Here is a 24,332-nt window from a genome sequence, read left to right as displayed (position 1 = left end):
TAATGCCGGACCAACAACAAACTTGAGCACGTACTACCATTAACATGACATCACTAATGTATAATATTAGTAGTCTCACCACCTGGAAATGCCTGCACTCCCACCACTACCAACTGTGCAGTGTTGGCGCCATGTAGAGTTGTAGGTGCACTGCTGCCAATATGGACCACATCTCCAGACTAGAGGTCCTTGTGTAGACATGAGGAAGGGACCTGCAAATTGGGAGGTAGACACAGAAGATGAGTTACACATCAATGCAACATGCAGTGTACAACACAACAGCATTATGCACTAGGAATGTATACACAGTATTGACTACAGACTGCCCACACAGCTCATGGGAGTCCAACGTCACTGTGTAATTCACTGTCACTTGGGCACACCCTTTGCAAGCCCATGGAAACGGGAAGCAGGAGGGGTGTGTGTGACTCAAACCCAAGCATCTGAACCAAATACATTACAAGCCTGCATGTGCCCAGCCACAATGCAGCGTATGCCCACAGGAACCACGGAAGCCAACAAATCGTCCCAAAAAAATTGGGAATAAAATAAATAAAAATAAAAATAAAAAAAAATAAAAATAAAAATAAAAAATGGCCATTGAAGGGCCCGGGGGGGTTGGGGATGCCACCCAGGAGGTCCGAGGACAGGATGCACACCAGAACCCACCTGCGTGGATCCTGGGAAAAAAAAACACCTCCATGGGCTCATGGCCCACACGGCTACCCTATTGTGGGAGTATCACTGCTGTCGCTATTATCACCCTGTGCAGCTGCATCCGGAGGTGGTTGCACTATGGGAGGCAGCCCACGCAAGGCCCTAGTCTGCTCCTCCATGGCTGCAAGCATGCGGGTGTGGTAGGTCTGGTTCTGGAGGATGAGTGTGCGGAGGTCCCCATGCAACAACTCACGGGATGCCCGGACCTCCGCCCTCGTTGCCTGCATCTCAGCTGAGAGCGTACGGGTGAGACGCTCCAGCTGCTGTTCTGTCCTTTGGTGTGTAGAAGCCTCAAGCTCAACAAGAGTCGTCCTGAATTGAAGGAGCTCCTGCCTCAGGGCTTCCCTGTGGCCCTGGGACTCAATGGAGATGGCCTTCTGCAGAGTCGCCAGTGCCGCCCGCCTGTCCCTGTTGGACCCCAACATGTCCTCCCTGTGTGACTGGCAGATGGTGTCGGTTGCCTGCTCTAGTCGCTCCATCAGCCTTTCAGGGGGGACAATGGAAGTGGCCACCCTATCCATGGCCTGAGCCATCATCTCGGATGATGCTGCCTGTTGGGTTGTCATACCGTAAATGGATTGCTCCCATGCAGTATTGCCAGGTGCCGTACGGCCACCACGTCGGCGGGCACCACACCTGTCTGGGGCAAGGCGAACTGCGCCTTGCTGTGCCGACATTGCCTGAGGCTGCAGGACTGCATTCCCCCTCTGATCTGCTGGCCCAGGAACAGGATCAGATGTCGCGGAGTGTGACCCTGCATCCGTAACCACCAAAGGCGTAGCTGCCAACACTGACATCCCCATTGAGGGTTCTGACCCTGGTGCAGGTGGGTGAGACAGAACAGAATCCCTCCCTGGAACACTCACCTGCGACGGCACGTAGGTCTCATCCGAATCAACACCTGAGTACAGCTCGGGGGAGGTGCAGCCAGAGACACCCCTTGAGAGCAGGACCTGCAGCACTTGTGGGTTCTCACCCACCACCACACCACGTCCCTCACTGGTGGTTGGTCGGCCCTCGGGCCCCTCCTGGGTCAGCACCATCTCCACAACCCCAGCAGTATCAGGTGCGTCTTCCCCTGCAAAGACATAAAAACAAAGAAATGGAAACAGGCATTAGCACCATGGCACACAATGAGGGCTGAGAAGCAAGAGAAACAGTACTTGTTTGACACATGTCCCACATGACTAAAACCCTCCCATGCATGCAGCCTCACTGCGTATGAAGGGCAGGCAAATGGCACACACTGATGACACCAAGATTGAAGATGAACACATTTTCTGCATGCTGCCTGGCAGTGGCATCACACATTGGCATGTGATTGGCAGGTGAAACACACATGCCATCACACAGATGGCATGTACCATTGCTATTGAGTGAAGATGGAGAGGAGGGCAGCACCTATGCATACTGTCCAGTTCCCCCATGTAATAGCTTTTCTAATTCTAACAGGTCAGATTCTTCACCTGGAGCTGCCAGTCCGAAATGGTGCAATTGCACAGGGACATGTTTGAACAAATGATATCCAGGTAACAAAGTCACTCAACTTTACCATAGCCATGTCAGACATGTGACTAGAGGACTGCGACATGCCTAGTAAAAGTGGTGGAATGGTAAATATCTGACTAAATGAACAGTGCTAAATTTTGCAACAATGTTGTGGCAAGGTGACACTTCAAGGGCAACTGGCGTGCAGTTGGACTACATGTCTACTGTTGGCAGAAGGGATACAGCTATGGCCAAATGCAGCTGCGCAGGATGTATTGCATGAAGCACATGGATGACCCATACGACTCAGGCGCACACCCTCTCACCTGGCACACAAACAGAAGCCCTCACACACACCATGCACATGGATGACACACACATGCATGTGCACTCACCGGACAATGCCTCGTAATCAGGGAGATCTCCCACGCCTTGGATCTGTTCCTCCGTGACGTAGGTCCCAGCGACTGACTCATGTGGAGTGAGTTCCGTGTCTACTACTGGAGACCCACCTCCAGTCACTAGAGTTGCGGCATGACTTGAGGCCAGCTTACTCTTTGCCCTGCGCTTTAGGTCATTCCAGCGCTTATAGCAATCATTGGCTGTGCGCCTCACGATTCCAAGGGCACTTACGATGTCCGCAACGGTCTGCCAGTGTGCCTGGCGTTGTGCAGGTGTGGTCTTGGATCCTGCAACAATGACCATCTCGTTGTCATGTGCGGACACATACTCGATAAGTGCATTCAGTTCGTCATCCGTGAAGCTGGGCTTCCTGGACGGGCCGGACTGTGTAGCCGTGTCTGGGGCATCAGCCTGTGCCGGACGAGCACTCTTCCTCTTCCGCTTGGAAGGTGGTGGTGATCCTGAGTGTCCTGCGCCGCTCTGGACACTAGGGGCAGGAGCCCTGGTGGACTCTGTATCAGGAGTGTGGGATTGCACACTCAGCATGGGAGTTGGTGCAGGCATTGGCTCTAGTGTGATGGTGTCAGGGGGAATATCAGCAGCATGGACTAGGACCGACACTGTCCGGGCTGGGTGTGTGAGGGCTGGGGTGGATGGAGCCGCAGCTGCCCCTGCAGCCTCTCCGCCCTGCCTACTTGGTGCAGCAGATGACCTTGCTGCCCCAGATGCACGTGGCATGGTGACATCAACGTGCACCAGCGCACGTGTCATAGGCCTGCTGACCTGGAAGTCAGCCATGGAGTCAGCCAGGTCTGGTGCCACAATGGGCTGGTCCAACAAGGGCTGAGCATGGATGGTGTCAGCCACATCAGCCTCAACGGGAGGGGGGGGATTATGGGTGCCCTTGACTGGTCCTCCACACATGGGGGGACAGGCTCACCCTGCAAGTAACGACCACGTCCCCTACCGGATCCACCACGGCCACCACTTGTGGCTCTTCCACCTTTGCCACCCTTACGGAATCCTCGCCTCCCAACCATGGCACTGATGTTGATGTGCGTATGGGAGTGGCTGTCAAATATTGTCCTGGGCAATTGGGGGTCAAAGGGGTTGGGTGCCAGATGGTAATTGTACCCTAGTGCTCTTGCAAGGCTGATTGTAACCCCTGGGGAAAGATGACGGGTCACGCAACGCACAGGAGCCCCAAAAAAGGGAGATGACGTGCACGCAACCCCTCCTAGACCACGTGTGCAGAAAGAAAAACCTGCACTATGCTGTGGCACCCAGTAACACAAGAATGAACATATGCGTGTCACACGCAGCCTAGAATGACCTCTGAAGGGGTAGGCTACACACGGGGCAAGCACAGATGTTAGATACGTGCGTGACTCACCGTCTGCCAGGTAAAAGAGCGTGAAAAAGGAGCGCGTTTGGTTGGCAACACCCCCGCCAAAAGAAGATTTGTACGCTGTCTGAGGAGACAGGACAACAGTAGAAGGGAACACTGTTTGAGGGAACAGGCCCAGGTAAACCAGTAAAAGAGAAAAAAGAGAAAAATCTGTCAGAGGTAACAGGGAATACGAACTTGAAACGCCGTGAAGTAAATCGCGTGTGAACCGACAAGAAGTACAGAATTCACCCACTCGCTCTCCACGAAAAGCACGTACAAGGAAATGGTGTTCTACGCGTACCTTTTATACAGGCCCACAAGTCCAACGTCACTTACGCGGCGTGTACGCGCTAGGGCCATTTCCACCAATTACACGCTTTGTGACTTATGCGTGTACGGCCATTTCCACCAATTACACGCTTTGTCACTTCTGCGTGTACGGCCATTTCCACCAATCACACGCGATGAGACTCTGACGTGCAGTCTTTTCACGTGTGCTCTGTCATCACGTGCTGTGTGGGAAACACCCGTGCGGGTCACGTCACAGACGCGCTTACGCGCTGAGGGCCTTTGGTCCAATAGAATCGCGTATGCGTGCTGACGCGCTTACGCGCTGAGGGCCTTTCCTCGGTTTTCACGCTGACGTGCAGGATTTTCACGTGCCAAATCACTCCGTACCAAGCTGGCCACGCGTAAGCACACGGAAGACCACGCTCCTGCCCAGAAGGCCGAACTACTGCCCCCCAGAGCCCCGAGCACGCTCCCACCTGCCATTTGCTGCTGCCTGACTGCCTGCTGCCCACGTGCACTGCCATTTGCTGCCTGCACATCAGCCAGGGGTGCTGTTGCTGTGACCACCCCTGCTGGAACCGAAGACTCCCGACTGGAATTCCATCGCTCCACAGCCCAGCCCCAGGACCCAGTTGCCCACCCACTCCTGCCTCTGGGGTTTTCATGTCGGGGCAAACACCATCTGTGACCACTGACAACCCCCGGCCAGAGAGGCAGAGGGGCACCAGCTTCAGTGCCACCGAAGTTGGTGTCCTGGTGGAGCAAGTCCTGGGGCAGTATGATGCCCTCTTTGGAAGTTCCCACGCCGACAAGGAAGGACGGACTTGGATCTGGACTGACATCGTGACTGCCATCAACGCGGAGGGGGTGGCAGTCCGGGACTTACAACATGTCAGGAAGCGCTGGGAGGACTTCAGGTCCAGGACCCTGAACAAGGCCCGGCGCCTCTTGAAGGCAGCGGATGCCAAGGGGCGCCGGGGCCACTTGTCGGAAGAACAGATGGGGGTCCTGGAACGCATATCCCCAGCGCTCCATGTCCAGGTCCTAGAGAAGCAGACCCGTCTGGAGTCGAGCGGTGAGTGTACATGCATCCTGGTTGTGAGCAGGGCGTGTGGTGATCATTCGCCATTGTGCCGGTTGCACATCTGTTTGTATGGGGTGGAGTATGGGTGGGGGTGTACAGGGCCGTGGGGCTGACACATGCGAGGGCTGTAATGTGTGAGACATGGATGGTGCTTGTGTGTGTGGGCTTGCATGGCAAATGCAGTTGTGCGTGCACACATGTTTGGATGAATGTGTATGTAAGTAGACATGTCCGTGATGTCAGGCATGTATGTTGTTTTCGACTGCATGTATGAGCACTGTGTACATGTGCATGTGTGTGTATTTGACAAGGGTGCAACAGTGATGCAACATGGATGCATGTGACAGCGGTATGTGGAAGCCTGATTGGCAGATGTGACATGGATGCCCGTCTGAACAGTGCGACACTTGGCAGAGATGTAGACATGCATGCAAGTGTGGTGGTGTGTGTACATGTGTGGTGCACTTCCTGTGTTGCATGTGATGTCTGGCTCCCCTTTGGCTGCTGATGCTGTTGTATGTGTGGGGATGGTGCTGGCAGTTGCGATATGGCTGTGGTATGGCTCATGTGTGCCAGTTGCAATGACATGTGTGTTGGGGATTGTGATGACATGTCTGAGGTTTGCCAATGCCACTCATGTGCAACTGTCATGCGTGTATGTGTCCATTGTACAGTGCCCTGATGCCTGTGTTTTGTTTCTCCCTGTCTGCAGCGTCAACTGATGAAGAGGGCGGAGAAGGTGCTGTGGAGCACAGCGGCGGGGATCCGACCGCCAGCCGGAGACGCAAGGCCCGGCTCCCCTCCCGTGTTGTCATCTCGTCGGGGAGTGAGGAGTCCGGTGCCGCGTCCCAGGCCGAAGCTGCCGGGGGGAGGTCCAAGAGGCAGAGGTTGCAGTTGGACTCCTCGGCAGCAGAAGGGGCAGCTGGGACCCCACAGGGCCCAACAGCGGAAGATGGCACGGAGTCATCCAGGTTGGTGGGGGGTTTGGTGGAGGAGGGGGCCGCGCAAGCACCAGAGACAGGGTCTGGAGGTGGGGATCCCACTGGTGCTAGTGGTGCAGTGCAGGACCAGGGACAGGAGGCAGCACAGGCGGCCGCGGAGGTGCCTGTGTGCAATCCTGTCCCCGATCCTGTCCCTGCATCATCTTGCACCAGCAGGGATGCCTACGTCCAGACCCGTTTTCAGGCAGGGGATGAGCTGACGTCAACTGGCCTTCCTCTGCCTGCGGACGTGGCCATCCAGGTCCGGGTTGAGCCTGTCCTGGCTGGTGTGGCGTTGCGTCAACGGGCCATGCGAGGTGACCTGCAGTCTTTTCATGGAGAGACTGCACGTCATCTCGAATGGCTCGTTGACCACGTCAGCCTGCTGGGACAGGTCACCCAGGCCGGATTCCGCTGTCTGATGGGGCTTGCTCCGACCCCCTCCTCAACTGGACCCCCTACGCGCCAGTCGTCCTCTGTGCCATCTTCCCACCCATCAGTCACCTGGGTGCCCTGTGGAGCTGCCTCTGACGGTGCGGCCAGGCTGGTGGAGGAGGCATCCCTGTCACAGTCGGGAGTCGGAGGTCCAGCAGGGGTGGCCACATCAACAAGTGCACCCCAGCCGGCGGAGGATGTGCAGGCAGCAGGAGGCAGTGCACGGGCAGAGGCAGAGCAGCAGCAGCAGCAACATGGTGGGAGACATGAAGGCTCGGGGCTTTCGACATCGGAGGGGCAGGCATCGGCCGGAGGGCAGGGGGACCCAGGACAGAGAGTGTCTTCCGTGTGGCAGCGGTTGGGCCACGCCATAGGTGCGGAGCGGCGGCGGGCGGAAGAGGCACGGCTCACAATGGTCAGGGCGGAGAACTCCATGCGGAGGGCCCTGAGGTGGGCCGAGAGCCTCGAGGCAATCCGCAGGGGGTTGGAGGAGGACACAGCGTCGTCCCTGCGGACCCTCGGGGCCATGGAACTGGACCGCCTCCGGGACATCGAACAGGAGTTCGATGATGCCCTGGCCCGGGACACCACAGAGTGAGCCGCTGGACTTTCCCGCCGCCTTTGTATATAGTTCTTTAGTTTTAGGTTTCCTTTCGTTCTTATTATGATTTGGAGTCGACGGACACTGCTCCACTTTTTGTATATAGTTGATATTTAGGTAGGTTTTTTAGGAGGTTTCCTTAGTTCAGTTGGGATCATGGACCCTTGTTATTTTTGTACATAGTTCTTTGTTGCATGGAGATTTTTTTTAATTTCACTTTGGACAAAATTTTTTAGGATTTGGATTTCCAGTTTTGTGTTTCTATGCGGACATGCAGCTTATTTTTTCACATTTACATTGTAGTTAGTTTTCTTTCTTTAGCATTCTTTTTTTTTTCAATACATTTTTGTTGCCATAGTTCACTGTGTGGTTTCATCTCAATGGTTTCATGCATGTCATGTTGTGTGTTTTCCCATTCAATTGGAAAAAATGTGTGTGACGGACATGGGTTCATTAGCTTCATGAACATTGGGGGTGTAACATGTGATTTCCATTTCCATGTGGGTGAATGGGTTACTTGGTAGGGCTTTTTGAATGTGGAGGCTGACCATTACGCACATGATTGGGGATTGTGAGGACCTGGTGGGGGCTGCACATGGTGGCAGGGGGGTGGGGGTGGTGGGAGACATGAGTGGGGGCCTGCTGGAGGGTGACCCTGCACTGCTGGGGGGTGGGGGTGGTGGGACACATGAGTGGGGGCCTGCTGGAGGCTGCCCCTGGTGGCAGGGGGGTGGGGGTGGTGGGAGACATGAGTGGGGGCCTGGTGGAGGCTGCCCCTGCACTGCTGGGGGGTGGGGGTGGTGGGAGACATGAGTGGGGGCCTGGTGGAGGGTGACCCTGGATGCTGGGGGGTGGGGGTGCAGGGGGACATGAGTGGGGGCCTGGTGGAGGGTGACCCTGGATGCTGGGGGGTGGGGGTGCAGGGGGACATGAGTGGGGGCCTGGTGGAGGGTGACCCTGCACTGCCGGGGGGTGGGGGTGGTGGGAGACATGAGTGGGGGCCTGGTGGGGGCTGCCCATGGTGGCTGGGGGGTGGGGGTGGTGGGAGACATGAGTGGGGGCCTGGTGGAGGCTGCCCCTGCACTGCCGGGGGGTGGGGGTGGTGGGAGACATGAGTGGGGGCCTGGTGGAGGCTGCCCCTGCACTGCCGGGGGGTGGGGATAGTGGGAGACATGAGTGGGGGCCTGGTGGAGGCTGCCCCTGCACTGCTGGGGGGTGGGGGTGGTGGGACACATGAGTGGGGGCCTGGTGGAGGCTGCCCCTGCACTGCTGGGGGGTGGGGGTGGTGGGAGACATGAGTGGGGGCCTGGTGGGTGCTGCCCATGGTGGCAGGGGGGTGGGGGTGGTGGGAGACATGAGTGGGGGCCTGGTGGAGGGTGACCCTGCACTGCCGGGGGGTGGGGGTGGTGGGAGACATGAGTGGGGGCCTGGTGGAGGGTGACCCTGCACTGCCGGGGGGTGGGGGTGGTGGGAGACATGAGTGGGGGCCTGGTGGGGGCTGGTCATGGTGGCAGGGGGGTGGGGGTGGTGGGAGACATGAGTGGGGGCCTGGTGGAGGGTGACCCTGGATGCTGGGAGGTGGGGGTGCAGGGGGACATGAGTGGGGGCCTGGTGGAGGGTGACCCTGCACTGCCGGGGGGTGGGGGTGGTGGGAGACATGAGTGGGGGCCTGGTGGGGGCTGCCCATGGTGGCAGGGGGGTGGGGGTGGTGGGAGACATGAGTGGGGGCCTGGTGGAGGCTGCCCCTGCACTGCTGGGGGGTGGGGGTGGTGGGACACATGAGTGGGGGCCTGCTGGAGGCTGCCCCTGCACTGCTGGGGGGTGGGGGTGGTGGGAGACATGAGTGGGGGCCTGCTGGAGGCTGCCCCTGCACTGCTGGGGGGTGTGGGTGGTGGGAGACATGAGTGGGGGCCTGCTGGAGGCTGCCCCTGGTGGCTGGGGGGTGGGGGTGGTGGGACACATGAGTGGGGGCCTGGTGGTGGCTGCCCCTGGTGGCTGGGGGGTGGGGGTGGTGGTAGACATGAGTGGGGGCCTGCTGGAGGCTGCCCCTGCATTGCCGGGGGGTGGGGGTGGTGGGAGACATGAGTGGGGGCCTGGTGGGGGCTGCCCATGGTGGCAGGGGGGTGGGGGTGGTGGGATACATGAGTGGGGGCCTGGTGGGTGCTGCCCATGGTGGCAGGGGGTGGGGTGGTGGGAGACATGAGTGGGGGCCTGGTGGAGGGTGACCCTGCACTGCCGGGGGGTGGGGGTGGTGGGAGACATGAGTGGGGGCCTGGTGGAGGGTGACCCTGCACTGCCGGGGGGTGGGGGTGGTGGGAGACATGAGTGGGGGCCTGGTGGGGGCTGCCCATGGTGGCAGGGGGGTGGGGGTGGTGGGAGACATGAGTGGGGGCCTGGTGGAGGGTGACCCTGCACTGCCGGGGGGTGGGGGTGGTGGGAGACATGAGTGGCGGCCTGGTGGTGGCTGCCCCTGGTGGCTGGGGGGTGGGGGTGGTGGTAGACATGAGTGGGGGCCTGCTGGAGGCTGCCCCTGCACTGCCGGGGGGTGGGGGTGGTGGGAGACATGAGTGGGGGCCTGGTGGGGGCTGCCCATGGTGGCAGGGGGGGTGGGGGTAGTGGGAGACATGAGTGGGGGCCTGGTGGGTGCTGCCCATGGTGGCAGGGGGTGGGGGTGGTGGGAGACATGAGTGGGGGCCTGGTGGAGGGTGACCCTGCACTGCCGGGGGGTGGGGGTGGTGGGAGACATGAGTGGGGGCCTGGTGGAGGGTGACCCTGCACTGCCGGGGGGTGGGGGTGGTGGGAGACATGAGTGGGGGCCTGGTGGGGGCTGGCCATGGTGGCAGGGGGGTGGGTGTGGTGGGAGACATGAGTGGGGGCCTGGTGGAGGGTGACCCTAGATGCTGGGGGGTGGGGGTGCAGGGGGACATGCGTGGGGGCCTGGTGGAGGGTGACCCTGCACTGCCGGGGGGTGGGGGTGGTGGGAGACATGAGTGGGGGCCTGGTGGGGGCTGCCCATGGTGGCAGGGGGGTGGGGGTGGTGGGAGACATGAGTGGGGGCCTGGTGGAGGGTGACCCTGCACTGCCGGGGGGTGGGGGTGGTGGGAGACATGAGTGGGGGCCTGGTGGAGGGTGACCCTGGATGCTGGGGGGTGGGGGTGCAGGGGGACATGAGTGGGGGCCTGGTGGAGGGTGACCCTGGATGCTGGGGGGTGGGGGTGCAGGGGGACATGAGTGGGGGCCTGGTGGAGGCTGCCCCTGCACTGCCGGGGGGTGGGGGTGGTGGGAGACATGAGTGGGGGCCTGGTGGAGGGTGACCCTGGATGCTGGGGGGTGGGGGTGCAGGGGGACATGAGTGGGGGCCTGGTGGAGGGTGACCCTGCACTGCTGGGTGGTGGGGGTGGTGGGAGATATGAGTGGGGGCCTGGTGGGGACTGCCCATGGTGGCAGGGGGTTGGGGGTGGTGGGAGACATGAGTGGGGGCCTGGTGGAGGGTGACCCTGCACTGCCGGGGGGTGGGGGTGGTGGGAGACATGAGTGGGGGCCTGGTGGAGGGTGACCCTGGATGCTGGGGGGTGGGGGTGCAGGGGGACATGAGTGGGGGCATGCTGGAGGGTGACCCTGCACTGCCGGGGGGTGGGGGTGGTGGGAGACATGAGTGGGGGCCTTGTGGAGGGTGACCCTCGATGCTGGGGGGTGGGGGTGCAGGGGGACATGAGTGGGGGCCTGGTGGAGGGTGACCCTGCACTGCCGGGGGGTGGGGGTGGTGGGAGACATGAGTGGGGGCCTGGTGGAGGGTGACCCTGGATGCTGGGGGGTGGGGGTGCAGGGGGACATGAGTGGGGGCCTGGTGGAGGGTGACCCTGCACTGCCGGGGGGTGGGGGTGGTGGGAGACATGAGTGGGGGCCTGGTGGGGGCTGCCCATGGTGGCAGGGGGGTGGGGGTGGTGGGAGACATGAGTGGGGGCCTGGTGGAGGGTGACCCTGCACTGCCGGGGGGTAGGGGTGGTGGGAGACATGAGTGGGGGCCTGGTGGAGGGTGACCCTGGATGCTGGGGGGTGGGGGTGCAGGGGGACATGAGTGGGGGCCTGGTGGAGGGTGAACCTGGATGCTGGGGGGTGGGGGTGCAGGGGGACATGAGTGGGGGCCTGGTGGAGGCTGCCCCTGCACTGCCGGGGGGTGGGGGTGGTGGGAGACATGAGTGGGGGCCTGGTGGAGGGTGACCCTGGATGCTGGGGGGTGGGGGTGCAGGGGGACATGAGTGGGGGCCTGGTGGAGGGTGACCCTGCACTGCCGGGGGGTGGGGGTGGTGGGAGACATGAGTGGGGGCCTGGTGGGGACTGCCCATGGTGGCAGGGGGGTGGGGGTGGTGGGAGACATGAGTGGGGGCCTGGTGGAGGGTGACCCTGCACTGCCGGGGGGTGGGGGTGGTGGGAGACATGAGTGGGGGCCTAGTGGAGGGTGACCCTGGATGCTGGGGGGTGGGGGTGCAGGGGGACATGAGTGGGGGCCTGCTGGAGGGTGACCCTGCACTTCCGGGGGGTGGGGGTGGTGGGAAACATGAGTGGGGGCCTTGTGGAGGGTGACCCTGGATGCTGGGGGGTGGGGGTGCAGGGGGACATGAGTGGGGGCCTGGTGGAGGGTGACCCTGCACTGCCGGGGGGTGGGGGTGGTGGGAGACATGAGTGGGGGCCTGGTGGAGGGTGACCCTGGATGCTGGGGGGTGGGGGTGCAGGGGGACATGAGTGGGGGCCTGGTGGAGGGTGACCCTGCACTGCCGGGGGGTGGGGGTGGTGGGAGGCATGAGTGGGGGCCTGGTGGGGGCTGCCCATGGTGGCAGGGGGGTGGGGGTGGTGGGAGACATGAGTGGGGGCCTTGTGGAGGGTGACCCTGCACTGCTGGGGGGTGGGGGTGGTGGGAGACATGAGTGGGGGCCTGGTGGAGGGTGACCCTGGATGCTGGGGGGTGGGGGTGCAGGGGGACATGAGTGGGGGCCTGGTGGAGGGTGACCCTGGATGCTGGGGGGTGTGGGTGCAGGGGGACATGAGTGGGGGCCTGGTGGAGGCTGCCCCTGCACTGCCGGGGGGTGGGGGTGGTGGGAGACATGAGTGGGGGCCTGGTGGAGGGTGACCCTGGATGCTGGGGGGTGGGGGTGCAGGGGGACATGAGTGGGGGCCTGGTGGAGGGTGACCCTGCACTGCCGGGGGGTGGGGGTGGTGGGAGACATGAGTGGGGGCCTGGTGGGGGCTGCCCATGGTGGCAGGGGGGTGGGGGTGCAGGGGGACATGAGTGGGGGCCTGGTGGAGGCTGCCCCTGCACTGCCGGGGGGTGGGGGTGGTGGGACACATGAGTGGGGGCCTGCTGGAGGCTGCCCCTGCACTGCTGGGGGGTGGGGGTGGTGGGAGACATGAGTGGGGGCCTGCTGGAGGCTGCCCCTGCACTGCCGGGGGGTGGGGGTGGTGGGAGACATGAGTGGGGGCCTGCTGGAGGCTGCCCCTGGTGGCTGGGGGGTGGGGGTGGTGGGACACATGAGTGGGGGCCTGGTGGAGGCTGCCCCTGGTGGCTGGGGGGTGGGGGTGGTGGTAGACATGAGTGGGGGCCTGCTGGAGGCTGCCCCTGCACTGCCGGGGGGTAGGGGTGGTGGGAGACATGAGTGGTGGCCTGATGGGGGCTGCCCATGGTGGCAGGGGGGTGGGGGTGGTGGGAGACATGAGTGGGGGCCTGGTGGGTGCTGCCCATGGTGACAGGGGGGTGGGGGTGGTGGGAGACATGAGTGGGGGCCTGCTGGAGGGTGACCCTGCACTGCCGGGGGGTGGGGGTGGTGGGAGACATGAGTGGGGGCCTGGTGGGGGCTGCCCATGGTGGCAGGGGGGTGGGGGTGGTGGGAGACATGAGTGGGGGCCTGGTGGAGGGTGACCCTGGATGCTGGGGGTGGGGGTGCAGAGGGACATGAGTGGGGGCCTTGTGGAGGGTGACCCTGCACTGCCGGGGGGTGGGGGTGGTGGGAGACATGAGTGGGGGCCTGGTGGAGGGTGACCCTGGATGCTGGGGGGTGGGGGTGCAGGGGGACATGAGTGGGGGCTTGGTGGAGGGTGACCCTGGATGCTGGGGGGTGGGGGTGGTGGGAGACATGAGTGGGGGCCTGGTGGAGGGTGACCCTGGATGCTGGGGGGTGGGGGTGCAGGGGGACATGAGTGGGGGCCTGGTGGAGGGTGACCCTGGATGCTGGGGGGTGGGGGTGCAGGGGGACATGAGTGGGGGCCTGGTGGAGGGTGACCCTGCACTGCCGGGGGGTGGGGGTGGTGGGAGACATGAGTGGGGGCCTGGTGGGGGCTGCCCATGGTGGCTGGGGGTGGTGGGAGACATGAGTGGGGGCCTGCTGGGGGGTGACCCTGGATGCTGGGGGGTGGGGGTGCAGGGGGACATGAGTGGGGGCCTGGTGGAGGGTGACGCTGCACTACCGTGGGGTGGGGGTGGTGGGAGACATGAGTGGGGGCCTGGTGGGGGCTGCCCATGGTGGCAGGGGGGTGGGGGTGGTGGGAGACATGAGTGGGGGCCTGGTGGAGGGTGACCCTGCACTGCCGGGGGGTGGGGGTGGTGGGAGACATGAGTGGGGGCCTGGTGGAGGGTGACCCTGGATGCTGGGGGGTGGGGGTGCAAGGGGACATGAGTGGGGGCCTGGTGGAGGCTGCCCCTGCACTGCTGGGGGGTGGGGGTGGTGGGAGACATGCATTGTTGATCAGTAGTGCAAGGTGACATGTGGGTTGGCTGGGGGGCATGCCCATGGTGAATGGGCTGCCTGCGGGACATGAGCAGGGGTGCAGGGTAGTCCCCCGTGGTGTGGGCTGCCTGCAGGGGCCGTGGAGGTTGTGGAGCGTACACCTGGGAGGACCCACACGGCCAATTCACGTGTAGTACTCCCCAGAACCCCTGAAATACACATTCCCTGCTGGTATCGCGTGTGGAACTTCCCGCGCACCCCTGAAATACACGTACCCTGCTCGCACTGGGACTATCGCGTGTGGAACTTCCCGCGCACCCCTGAAATACACGTACCCTGCTCGCACTGGGACTATCGCGTGTGGAACTTCCCGCGCACCCCTGAAATACACGTACCCTGCTCGCACTGGGACTATCGCGTGTGCAACTTCACGCGCACCCCTGAAATACACGTACCCTGCTCGCACTGGGACTATCGCGTGTGGAACTTCCCGCGCACCCCTGAAATACACGTACCCTGCTTGCACTGGGACAATCGCGTGTGCAACTTCACGCAAACCCCTGTAATACACGTAGCACGCTCCCCCAGGCCCGATCGCGTGAGAAAGTTCACGCTAACCCCTGACATACACGTAGCCCGCTCCCCCAGGCCCGATCGCGTGAGAAAGTTCACGCGAACCCCTGACATACACGTAGCCCGCTCCCCCAGGCCCGATCGCGTGTGGAAGTTCACGCGAACCCCTGTAATACACATAGCCCGCTCCCCCAGGCCCGATCGCGTGAGTAAGTTCACGCGAACCCCTGTAATACACATAGCACGCTCCCCCAGGCCCGATCGCGTGAGAAACTTCACGCGAACCCCTGAAATACACGTACCCTGCTGAAATCGCCTGTGGAACTTCCCGCGCACCCCTGAAATTCACATACCTTGCTCGCACTGGGCCAATCGCGTGTGGAACTTCCCGCGCACCCCTGAAATACACGTTCCCCGCTTGGCGTTTGCTGTTTGCCAGCCCGGTGAACTGGTCCAGGGTTAGCGCAGCCCTTTGCGATGATTTAGCGATTTTGATGGCTTTTCCTTGCGCGAGGGCGTTCTTCGGGGCGTTACTGGCGCTGCTGCAGGGTCGCTGCGATTCTCTGCGCCACGGCTGGTTTGGGAGCCTTAAATCCATGAATACGCTGTGCGCGGAAATCGGTTTTAGCGCACATGCCTGGCGCAGACAATCGCACGCGGACACTCTGCGCCAGCCGCTTGCGACACTTTTCTGCGAAATTCTATGAATTACCCTCAAAAACTCCAAGTATTATTTAAGGATTCCTGAGGCAAGGCCCAAAAGAAGAGTGCGTATCAAACTCAAAAATGGGGTAAAGAAAGAGATGATATACATTTACTAGATATAGTAAAGGAAGGAGTATGCAAAAAATTAAAAGTACACATACATATGGGGTCATACATATGTGAGTATAAATCCTTTATTGTGTTTAGATTAGGAGATATATTACAATAGTAAAAAATTAAGGTGATCATCCGATTTTTAAATCAAGAGATTGACATCCACCAGGAGGATGAAAATCAAAGTAGAATAATAAATAAATTAATAAAGAAGACATTATAAAAGTGTCAATAATAAAACAACGAGACAGTGAAAATTGATAGAAAGTGTAAACGAAGGAATAAAAAGAACACCATTTCATAGATTTTTGAAATTGGTTAAAACCTTGTTTTTTGGTAATGGGCGGAGATTGGTTGTGTTTTCTCAATTCAACCAGTGTGGTATAGTTTATAAAGTAAATAAAAGAATAAAACATCTGGTAAATCTTGGCAGTCAAAATCGACTTGTCACCAGGGGGGGACGCTCCCCTTTTACACGTTTGCAGGACTCTGCCAAGATATACACCCAAGATAATGCAGTATCATGCAGAGTGGGTGAAGGGCACAATTAATCAAACACTTATTCCATAGCCCCAAGACGGTTTGTTATCAAAAACAGTATTGCGACACATGACAAAATATTTGCATGCTACATATAAGGTAATGAAGTTACAGAAAAGGTTGGCCGTTTTAGAGTTATGGAACGTGTATCAGTGTGAGAAAGAAGTTCCACCTGAGAAGAAGTGGATGCTTAATCCGCATAAAGGGGAGGATGTAACAACTTCAGCTCCTCTTTCCCCTTCTGAAAACAAGAGTGCAGCTACTGAGAAGCAGGGATTTTATCCTTTAAAGGAATTGAAAGCAGGGGTTGGTTATGTTAATCTGACATATGAGCCCCCCATTATAATGATCAGGACAACATGGAAGAAAACAAAAGTAGGGAACGCAAATATATATCAACACACAATGAAAGATAGAGGAAGAAACATAGAGACAAAGAGAAGTGAAGGACAAGGCTAAGGGAGTGACAATAGTACAGAATGAATAGATAGGAGGGCAGATTGTGCTAAAACTAGATGAAAATGGCATTGATGGGGTTAAAGTAAGAGAAGAGCGGGACAAGAAAGAAAGAGAACAAGAAAAACGCAAGGAAGAGAAGGAAAAAGAGAGGAAGCAAAAGGAAGAACAAATAAGGTATGAGGCAAGGAAAGAAAAGGAGAGACTGGAAGAGAAGAAATGAGAGGAGATAGAAACACAGAGATTGAAAGTACATATGTTGCAAAGAAGGCAAGAGGAAGAAAAGATGAGAGAGATGAGGAGAAGGGAAGAAGAGATGAACAAAAGAAGGGGACTGTAGGATGAAAAAATATATCATCTGTTCAATAAAGGCATGGTGCTGACTGAAGCACATGAGCGATTTGAGGAAGAGAGAGGGTTGCAACTGTTACCTGCAAGGGATACTGAGTATACTAATATGGGCTGACGAGCATGAAGCAGAAAATATAGGGAAAAGGATTGGGGATTTAAATAAGAAAATAAAGGATAAAGGTTGATTAAAAACCAAAGAGAATGTCAAAAGATCTTCATCAAGCCAGACAGGAGGAAGGTCAGATGACGTACTAACAGATGAACATAGAAGGCTGTCTTTAAGTATATTAGATCTTGATGATGTGGAAAGGGATGAGAGCCGTACAAGTTGGGGCATAATGATGTCAGATGAAGAAAGGGAAGAAAACGAGAAAGCGCAAAGAGCCCTCTCATTCAGTTGTTCAAAAGACTCAACTGTTGAAAAAGGAGTGAAATGCTCAGACTTAGAGGAAACTAAAGAAGCAACACTGCAACTGACACCATATACTTAGAAACCACAATAGCGATCGAGTAGTACAGGGATATATCCCTGCCTTAAGTAAGCAGGATAAGGTCACTGCCAGGACGAAGACAAATGGGCAAGACTATCCCCACCTGGAAAACAAGAAGTGTAAGTGGGTATGATTATGGATCAGGATTTTCACAATTCCCATTATTAGAGAAAGAGGGAGGACGACCACAATATATGATATGATATGATATGATATGATATGGCATTTGTAACGCGCCTATACACAAGTGGCCACAAATGGACAAGAATAATTTGAAATGTAAATTATCCAATTTGAGTTCAGGTGTGGGAAAATTGATTTATGAGTTAAAGAGCCATCAGGAATGATGTTAAAAATAGGTGACACTAAAGGCCTGCTAGCAGTCATCCTAAGGGAGATGGCTGAGACATTTGGAACAGAGCAGGGTATGCGGGTGTGATTTCACAAAAAAGGACACACGATGAAGCGCCATTTAACATATGCAGAGCAGATGTATGACAGGTGCTCAGGGTACAATATCCTGATGCGATTATTACTAGGAGAATGGGTGAGGATGACGATCCTGTTGCCTTTATTCAAGATATTCAAGAGCAATGGCATCTCGAGATGAGAAAACAATGGGATAAAACAGTGGCATTATTTTATCACACTTTATGTCAGGGACTGTGCGAGCCTCTGCAATGGCAGATGAAGAAACAGGTAGGGATGTAAGCAAAGCCATGGTCAGAAATACAATTGATAATCCTGTATCATTGTTGATTGTTACAGGAGATGAATAAGAAGAAAGCTGAGAGTAGAAAGCAGGAGGAAGCAAAGCTAGTGCAGACAAAATAGCCAAAACTAGCTATAGAGGACGCAGTATTGAAAATTAGGGAAGGTATAATGATACAAGCGCTGCGACCAGCACAGCAAAGCAATGTAGTGTACACTATGGATCAGATTGGGTATAATTTTTGGCCTAGAGGAAGAGGGAATGGATCTAGGGAAGGACGAGGTGGATTTCAAAACCCTCTGGGAGGACGATGATTTAATGCAGACAGCACCAACAAAGTTGGAATAGTGGGAGGATGGGACATATAGCCAGAACATGTACAAGTAGAGGGGGCATGCAGCAAAACTGGCAAACTCCAAGACGGGGGATTTGCTATGTTCCACAATACGATTCTGAACCACAAGAGTATTAGGCCCAAGATCACATGCAGAATCAGGCACGTGTGGTGCAACCACAGCAAATACAGCAAACTCCATTACAAATGCAACCGCCACAAGGGCAACCACAGCAAGTGCCTATGCACCCACCACAGATACAGGCCCAGCAAGCGCAGACACAACAGACCATGGTACCACAATGAAATATGAATGCAGGAGTCCCGCAGACACCCACACCTAGAATGGGTAGTATGAATGTAATAGGAGGAAATTCTTTCACAGGTACTAAGATGAATTTATATCCACAACAGAACAGCCCACAGAGCGACTGGATGTGTTCAGTACTATCAGTGACACCGGACTGCCAGAGGAACCAAAGGTCAAGGTAACGATAGGAGGCAAGACATTTCCGTTCCTTGTAGACACTGGAGAAATTTGTTCTTGTATCCATGAGGGAAAATACCCAATGTCAGGCATTGCCATGAATGCACAGGGATTCTGTGGGCCAATGAGCTTAATTCCGTTTACAGATGAATTACCAATCTCTATAGGAGACCACAATGTGTCTGTGCCAGTATTATATTCTAGGCAGGCACCAGTTAACATATTAGGGCGTGACTTGATGACAAAACTTAACATGATGATGGGCCTCATTACGAGTAGGGCGGTAAGGGATACTGGGCACCGGTAAGAAGACCGGTGCCGGTAATCCCTTACTGCCCTACTATGAGTTCCCTTAGCAGGTCCCTCCTTTAACGCCTGGTCTGACCAGGCGTTATGGACGGGACCCGTTAAGGGAAATCAGAGCCAAGTGCGGTACCGTTATTAGCTACTTCCCCATTCCCATTGAGCCCTATGAGGGCTCATATGGGAATGGGGAATGTGTTTTTTCAATGGGGACTTACCGGTCCCGCAAAGGTCGGACTACACCAGTAAGTCCCCATTGAGCGAGACCGGTGCCGGTACCGTTATTGGAGGCAGTCATGGTGCAAATAGCACCATGACTACCTCCAATCTTGGAATGAGGCCCAATATCTTTTACTGATAAAGGAATAGAATGTTCCACTCCAGGGATACATTACATGAATGTGAAAGAGTTTATATTAGCCTTTACAGCTCATAAGGCATTACGAGGAGCCCCTTTAGATCTAGAGGGATTTATTTATGGAGTGACTGTCTTATTAACGTGGTTACCCAGGTTGGTAGGTAAAATGTTGAGAATACCTGAAGAGTTTTTGTTTAGACCAGAATAGCTATGGATATCATATGATATCATATAAGTCATTTATAATGCACCTGAACAATAGTGTTTCTAGGCGCAACAAGACAAGGGAGGGAATACTGTTATGCTCACCTGGTATCCACGGGGACGCCACCCAGCCCTGGTTGGATGATTTGCACTCTCAAACCTTCTCCTGGTCCCTTGGTAAGGCCTCTGGTTAAAGATGGGTCTGCAATATAGGAGAGCTGGATTCAATACCAGATTGTCTTTATGTTTTCCCACCTACCTTGGCCTCAACTCCGTCCTCCCCCTTGGGCCTTCTCCTTACCTTAATATTGTAAAAGGTGGATTCTCCGTCCTGCTCCTCGTGGCAGGGGCACGTAGATGTGGGGGGCGAGCAGCGACCAAGTTACTTCACTGGTGCAAGCCCCCCTGTGGGAATCCAGGCCTGCTGCGACTCCGTAGGTTTGCTGCTTCACAGTCTTTATATGCAGTTCTTATGTTCCTCTATTTCGAATAATAATGTCTTGCTTCTTTCCTTTTAGGTATGGAAAGGTATTTTGGTGCTGTCATGCAGTATGAAAATGAGCATGGGCCGGTAGGCGAAAGCGCGGTGTGCGCAATGCTGTCTGGTGAGTAATGCGTGATGTGCGGCGCTGTTTCGCCTTTTATATTGCTAACCTGTGTCTTTTCTCTCCTTGCAGGTTGCGATGTTCCTCACCGAGCGCCGTAATGTTCCAGCAATGATACTGACCAGGAGATGACAACCCAGGTAAGAATTGTGTGGCTTTCTTCATTCAGCAGAAAACGTGAGTAAACGCTTACTAATGCTGTCTTTTTTTCTCTTCTTTTCAGGTTATGGTATTCCAGGATGCATGCTGTGCCGGATGATGGAGTTCGTACCTTCAGGTGAGTGGAACTGAAGTCAGCGATGGATTGAAGACAGGCTACTGTTCCAGGTAACTTTCGTGGTGTTCTTTCTCTCTCTGCAGGTCCTTTGTTTCAGGAAATCTGGCATCAAAGAACTGGACACAGTGAGCAGTTATGCTGCCCGCAGCAGAATAACGCAAAGCATGTTCTGCTGTTTGGGTGCGGTTTAAATAGTCTCCGGTAAAGTAGCCCAGGTAAAATAGTCCCAGGCCTGCCACACCCAAAGTAGTCCAGGTAAAGTAGTCCCAGGCCTGCCACACCCAAAAGACTAGACCGCACAGCTCAGTTCCTTGTAACTGAGCTATGTGTGTGCCTCCATGTTGGCTGAACCCCCCCAAGTTAAATAGTTCCAAGTAAATAGTCTCATTCTAATGTTGGTCTTCATGATGGTTATGAGCCTGGCGCCAAAGGCGCCAGGCCTGACTCCAAGAGAGTCTTGGATGAGGTTTTAAGGCCTTTGACCTGGCCCTAACTGGAAGGCTGACTTGCCAGTGAGGGCCAGTGGCAAGGGTCATGACAAACGATCTTACCAGTCCTTATGTCATTCAGAACTTGCAAGTGAAAGAACAAGAAATGCAAGGGGAAATGGAGGGGGGGTTGCAAGCGAGAGAGGGGAGGGGAAAACAGGGAAGCCTTTTGATGAAGGACAGGTTATCCCCTTAGAATTAGAAGCAGCAGTGATCAGAGAAGAAAGGGTGGTTGTCCATGGGACAGATGTTGAGGCGAGAGGATGGAGAGTAGTGATAGCCCTCTGTGAAGGATATATGTTGACAGACTTGACAGACAAGGAGCTTTTTAGGGATGATTATTCAGATGATGAGTTAGTATTTTTCATAAAGTCTCACTTACTGGATTAAAGTGGAGAATAGAGAAATGCTGCAGAGAATGGCAATGGTAAAAAAGAAACCGTTATATTTCCAGGCAGATTTAGAGAATGTGCCAAATATTTTATGGACTACTAGCCCTCCTAACATTGGTCTACTGAAAGGAGCAGGAGCAGTTCAAATCAAGCTTAAACCAGGAGCAATCTTGCCATGTGCAAAGCAATAATCTATGTCTAGAGAAGCGGATGAGGGTATATTTGAGACTATTTGTGCTTTGATGAAGCTGTGAATATTGGTGCCATCAGAGCCCCCATGTAGAACCCCTGTGTAACCAGTGAAGAAATCAACTGGTGGGTCATGGAGATTTATTCCGGATCTCCATCCCCTAAACAATAGTGTTGAAGCTGAGTTTCCTTTAGTTCTAAATCCTGCTACAATATTATGCAACATCCCATCTAAGGCCAAATATTTTACAGTTATAGATTTAATAAACGCGTTCTTCTCAATTTCCCTTCATGAGGACTCACTAGATTTGACTTCAATTTCATATAGAGATATGTGCCTGGAAGATACAAATTTGCCTCAGGAGTACTGTGAGTCCCCCTCAATCTTTAACAGGGTCCTCCAGATGGACCTAGGTTATGTACAGCTTGAGTGTGCAATCCTTCAGTACGCAGATGACATATTAGTGTGCAGTGAGACAGAGGAAAGATGCAGAGAACACTCAGTTCAACAGTTCAATGCATGACCATACTAGCAGAGAAAGGATACAAAGTAGACAAAGAAAAATTACAATATTGTCAGGAAGAGGTCCTGTATGTAGGACAGTTAATCTCTCAGGAAAGGAGAAAAGTAAAACCTGAAAGATCAGAAGCAATTATGAAGACTAAAACAGTGAGGGAAATTAAACAATTTTTAGGCCTATGTAACTACTGCAGAGCCTGGATTTTCGATTACAGCACATATATTCGACCACTTATAAAAGCATTTAAAGAAGCACAAGTAGACAAAATCAAGATAACATGAATAGATGAAATGACTGAAGGATTTGAAGTATTAAAAAAGGCAATCAGTACAGGCCCTTTGCTAGGAATTACAGACTATCATGGAGAATTGTATCTATTTTCTCACTCAAATGGAGAAGTTCAGTAGTTCTCAAACAGAAAACAACATTAGGACATGGACACAAATCATTGGCTTATTATAGTGGGATTTTAGATCCAATAATGAAAGGGCATTACCCTTGTGAACAAGCTTTAGCTGCTGCTACATTTACTATTGAAAAAGCCTCAAGTATTACAATGGGGTGTTCAGCGAGATATTTTGTTGAGCACGCATTATTTGCTATTCTACAGAAGCCCAAAAGCACATTGACAACACAAAGAGCATCAGGATACAAGGTAATTACTTTGAATCCTGTGATCAAAATTGGTAGATGCAGAATAATGAACCCAGCAACATTCATAGCAGAGCCAGTAGTAAAGGATGACTATGTGCATGACTGAACAACATATACTGAATTTTATGACATTCCCAGTGTTAGAGAAAATGCTCTCGGGGAGTGGGGGGGGTACTCTTTATTTATGGTTCTTCAAACATTGACCAAACGACTGACGAAAGGCATACTGGATCAGCAGTAGTGAAGCTGAACCATGAGGGTGAATTTGAAGTAATAACAAGTACGAGTTTGAGATTGCCATTGCATTGTTCAGCACAGGCTGCAGAATTAGTGTTGCTTATTGCCGCACTTCAAAGATACATGGATGAGGAAGTGACAGTGTACTCTGACTCTGCCTATGTGATATCAACTGCATATGTATGTTTGTCACGCTGGAAAAGGAGGGGCTTCCTCCACGCCGATGGCACACCAGTGCAACATGCATCCCTATTGGATAAGCTTATTGAGGCACTAAGACTCCCATTGGCTATTGCAGTTGTGAAATGCACTGCTCACACTAAAAGAACAGACACAATTTATCACAGTAACAAAGCCACAGATTTAGAGGCCAAAATGTAGACAGCATATTTCCCAAATATTTCTGATTTTGGTCTATGATTGTAACGGAGGCGTTTAACATATCTATTGTTCAGTTAATTGAGTTACAAGGTCGAGCCCCACAAGAAGAGCAGGATTTATGGAGAAAGCGGGGGGGGGGTGTTCTTTATCCCCCAAAAGTCAATAAGGAGGCAGCATAGCAATGGAAAGCCAGTTGTGCCTCTAGCATTATTGAGGGTAGTGCTGGTGCAGCTTCACTACCCTACGAATACGACTTGAGAGATTCTTGCTGCTATTGTTGCAAAACATTGTTTTTTACCAAATTATTTAGAGTATTTGGCACAGTTTATTCTAAATTACATTGTGTGCCAGAGATTTACAGCAGGGCATATTTTGCCGACAGTGAGAGGAGCAATCCCTAGACCCTATGGCCTGTTTCAGCATTTACATATAGATTATGTGGATATGGTGCAGACATGCAACGGTTATAGGTACATGCTGGTCGTGGTATGACCCTTTTCCATCTGGATTGAGGCAGGTCCATGTACGCACCCTAATGCCACATGCGCTACCAAGTTCCTCATGCATGCAGTGTTTCCAAGATGGGGCGTGTGCAAATTCCTGCAGTCTGACAATGAACTGCATTTGTAAATGAACTATTTGAACAGGTTACTCTTTTATTAGCTATAACGCATATGTTTTCCTCTGCCTATCACCCACAGTGCGGATAGCAAAAATAAAGAACACTTTAAAGAAGAGTTGGTAACACTGCCTACCCTCTGCATTATATGCACTGTGAATCCGCCTGGCTCAGATCACCACCTAACTCCTCATGAGTTGGTGACTGGACACAGTATAAGAATACTTCTTGCTC

This window comes from Ambystoma mexicanum, chromosome 6p (assembly GCF_040938575.1).
Source record: "Ambystoma mexicanum isolate Mex_15411 chromosome 6p, UKY_AmexF1_1, whole genome shotgun sequence".
Classification (NCBI taxonomy): Eukaryota; Metazoa; Chordata; class Amphibia; order Caudata; family Ambystomatidae; genus Ambystoma; species Ambystoma mexicanum.
The sequence above is the reverse complement of the archived record's forward strand: the minus strand, read 5'-3'. Positions refer to the sequence as shown.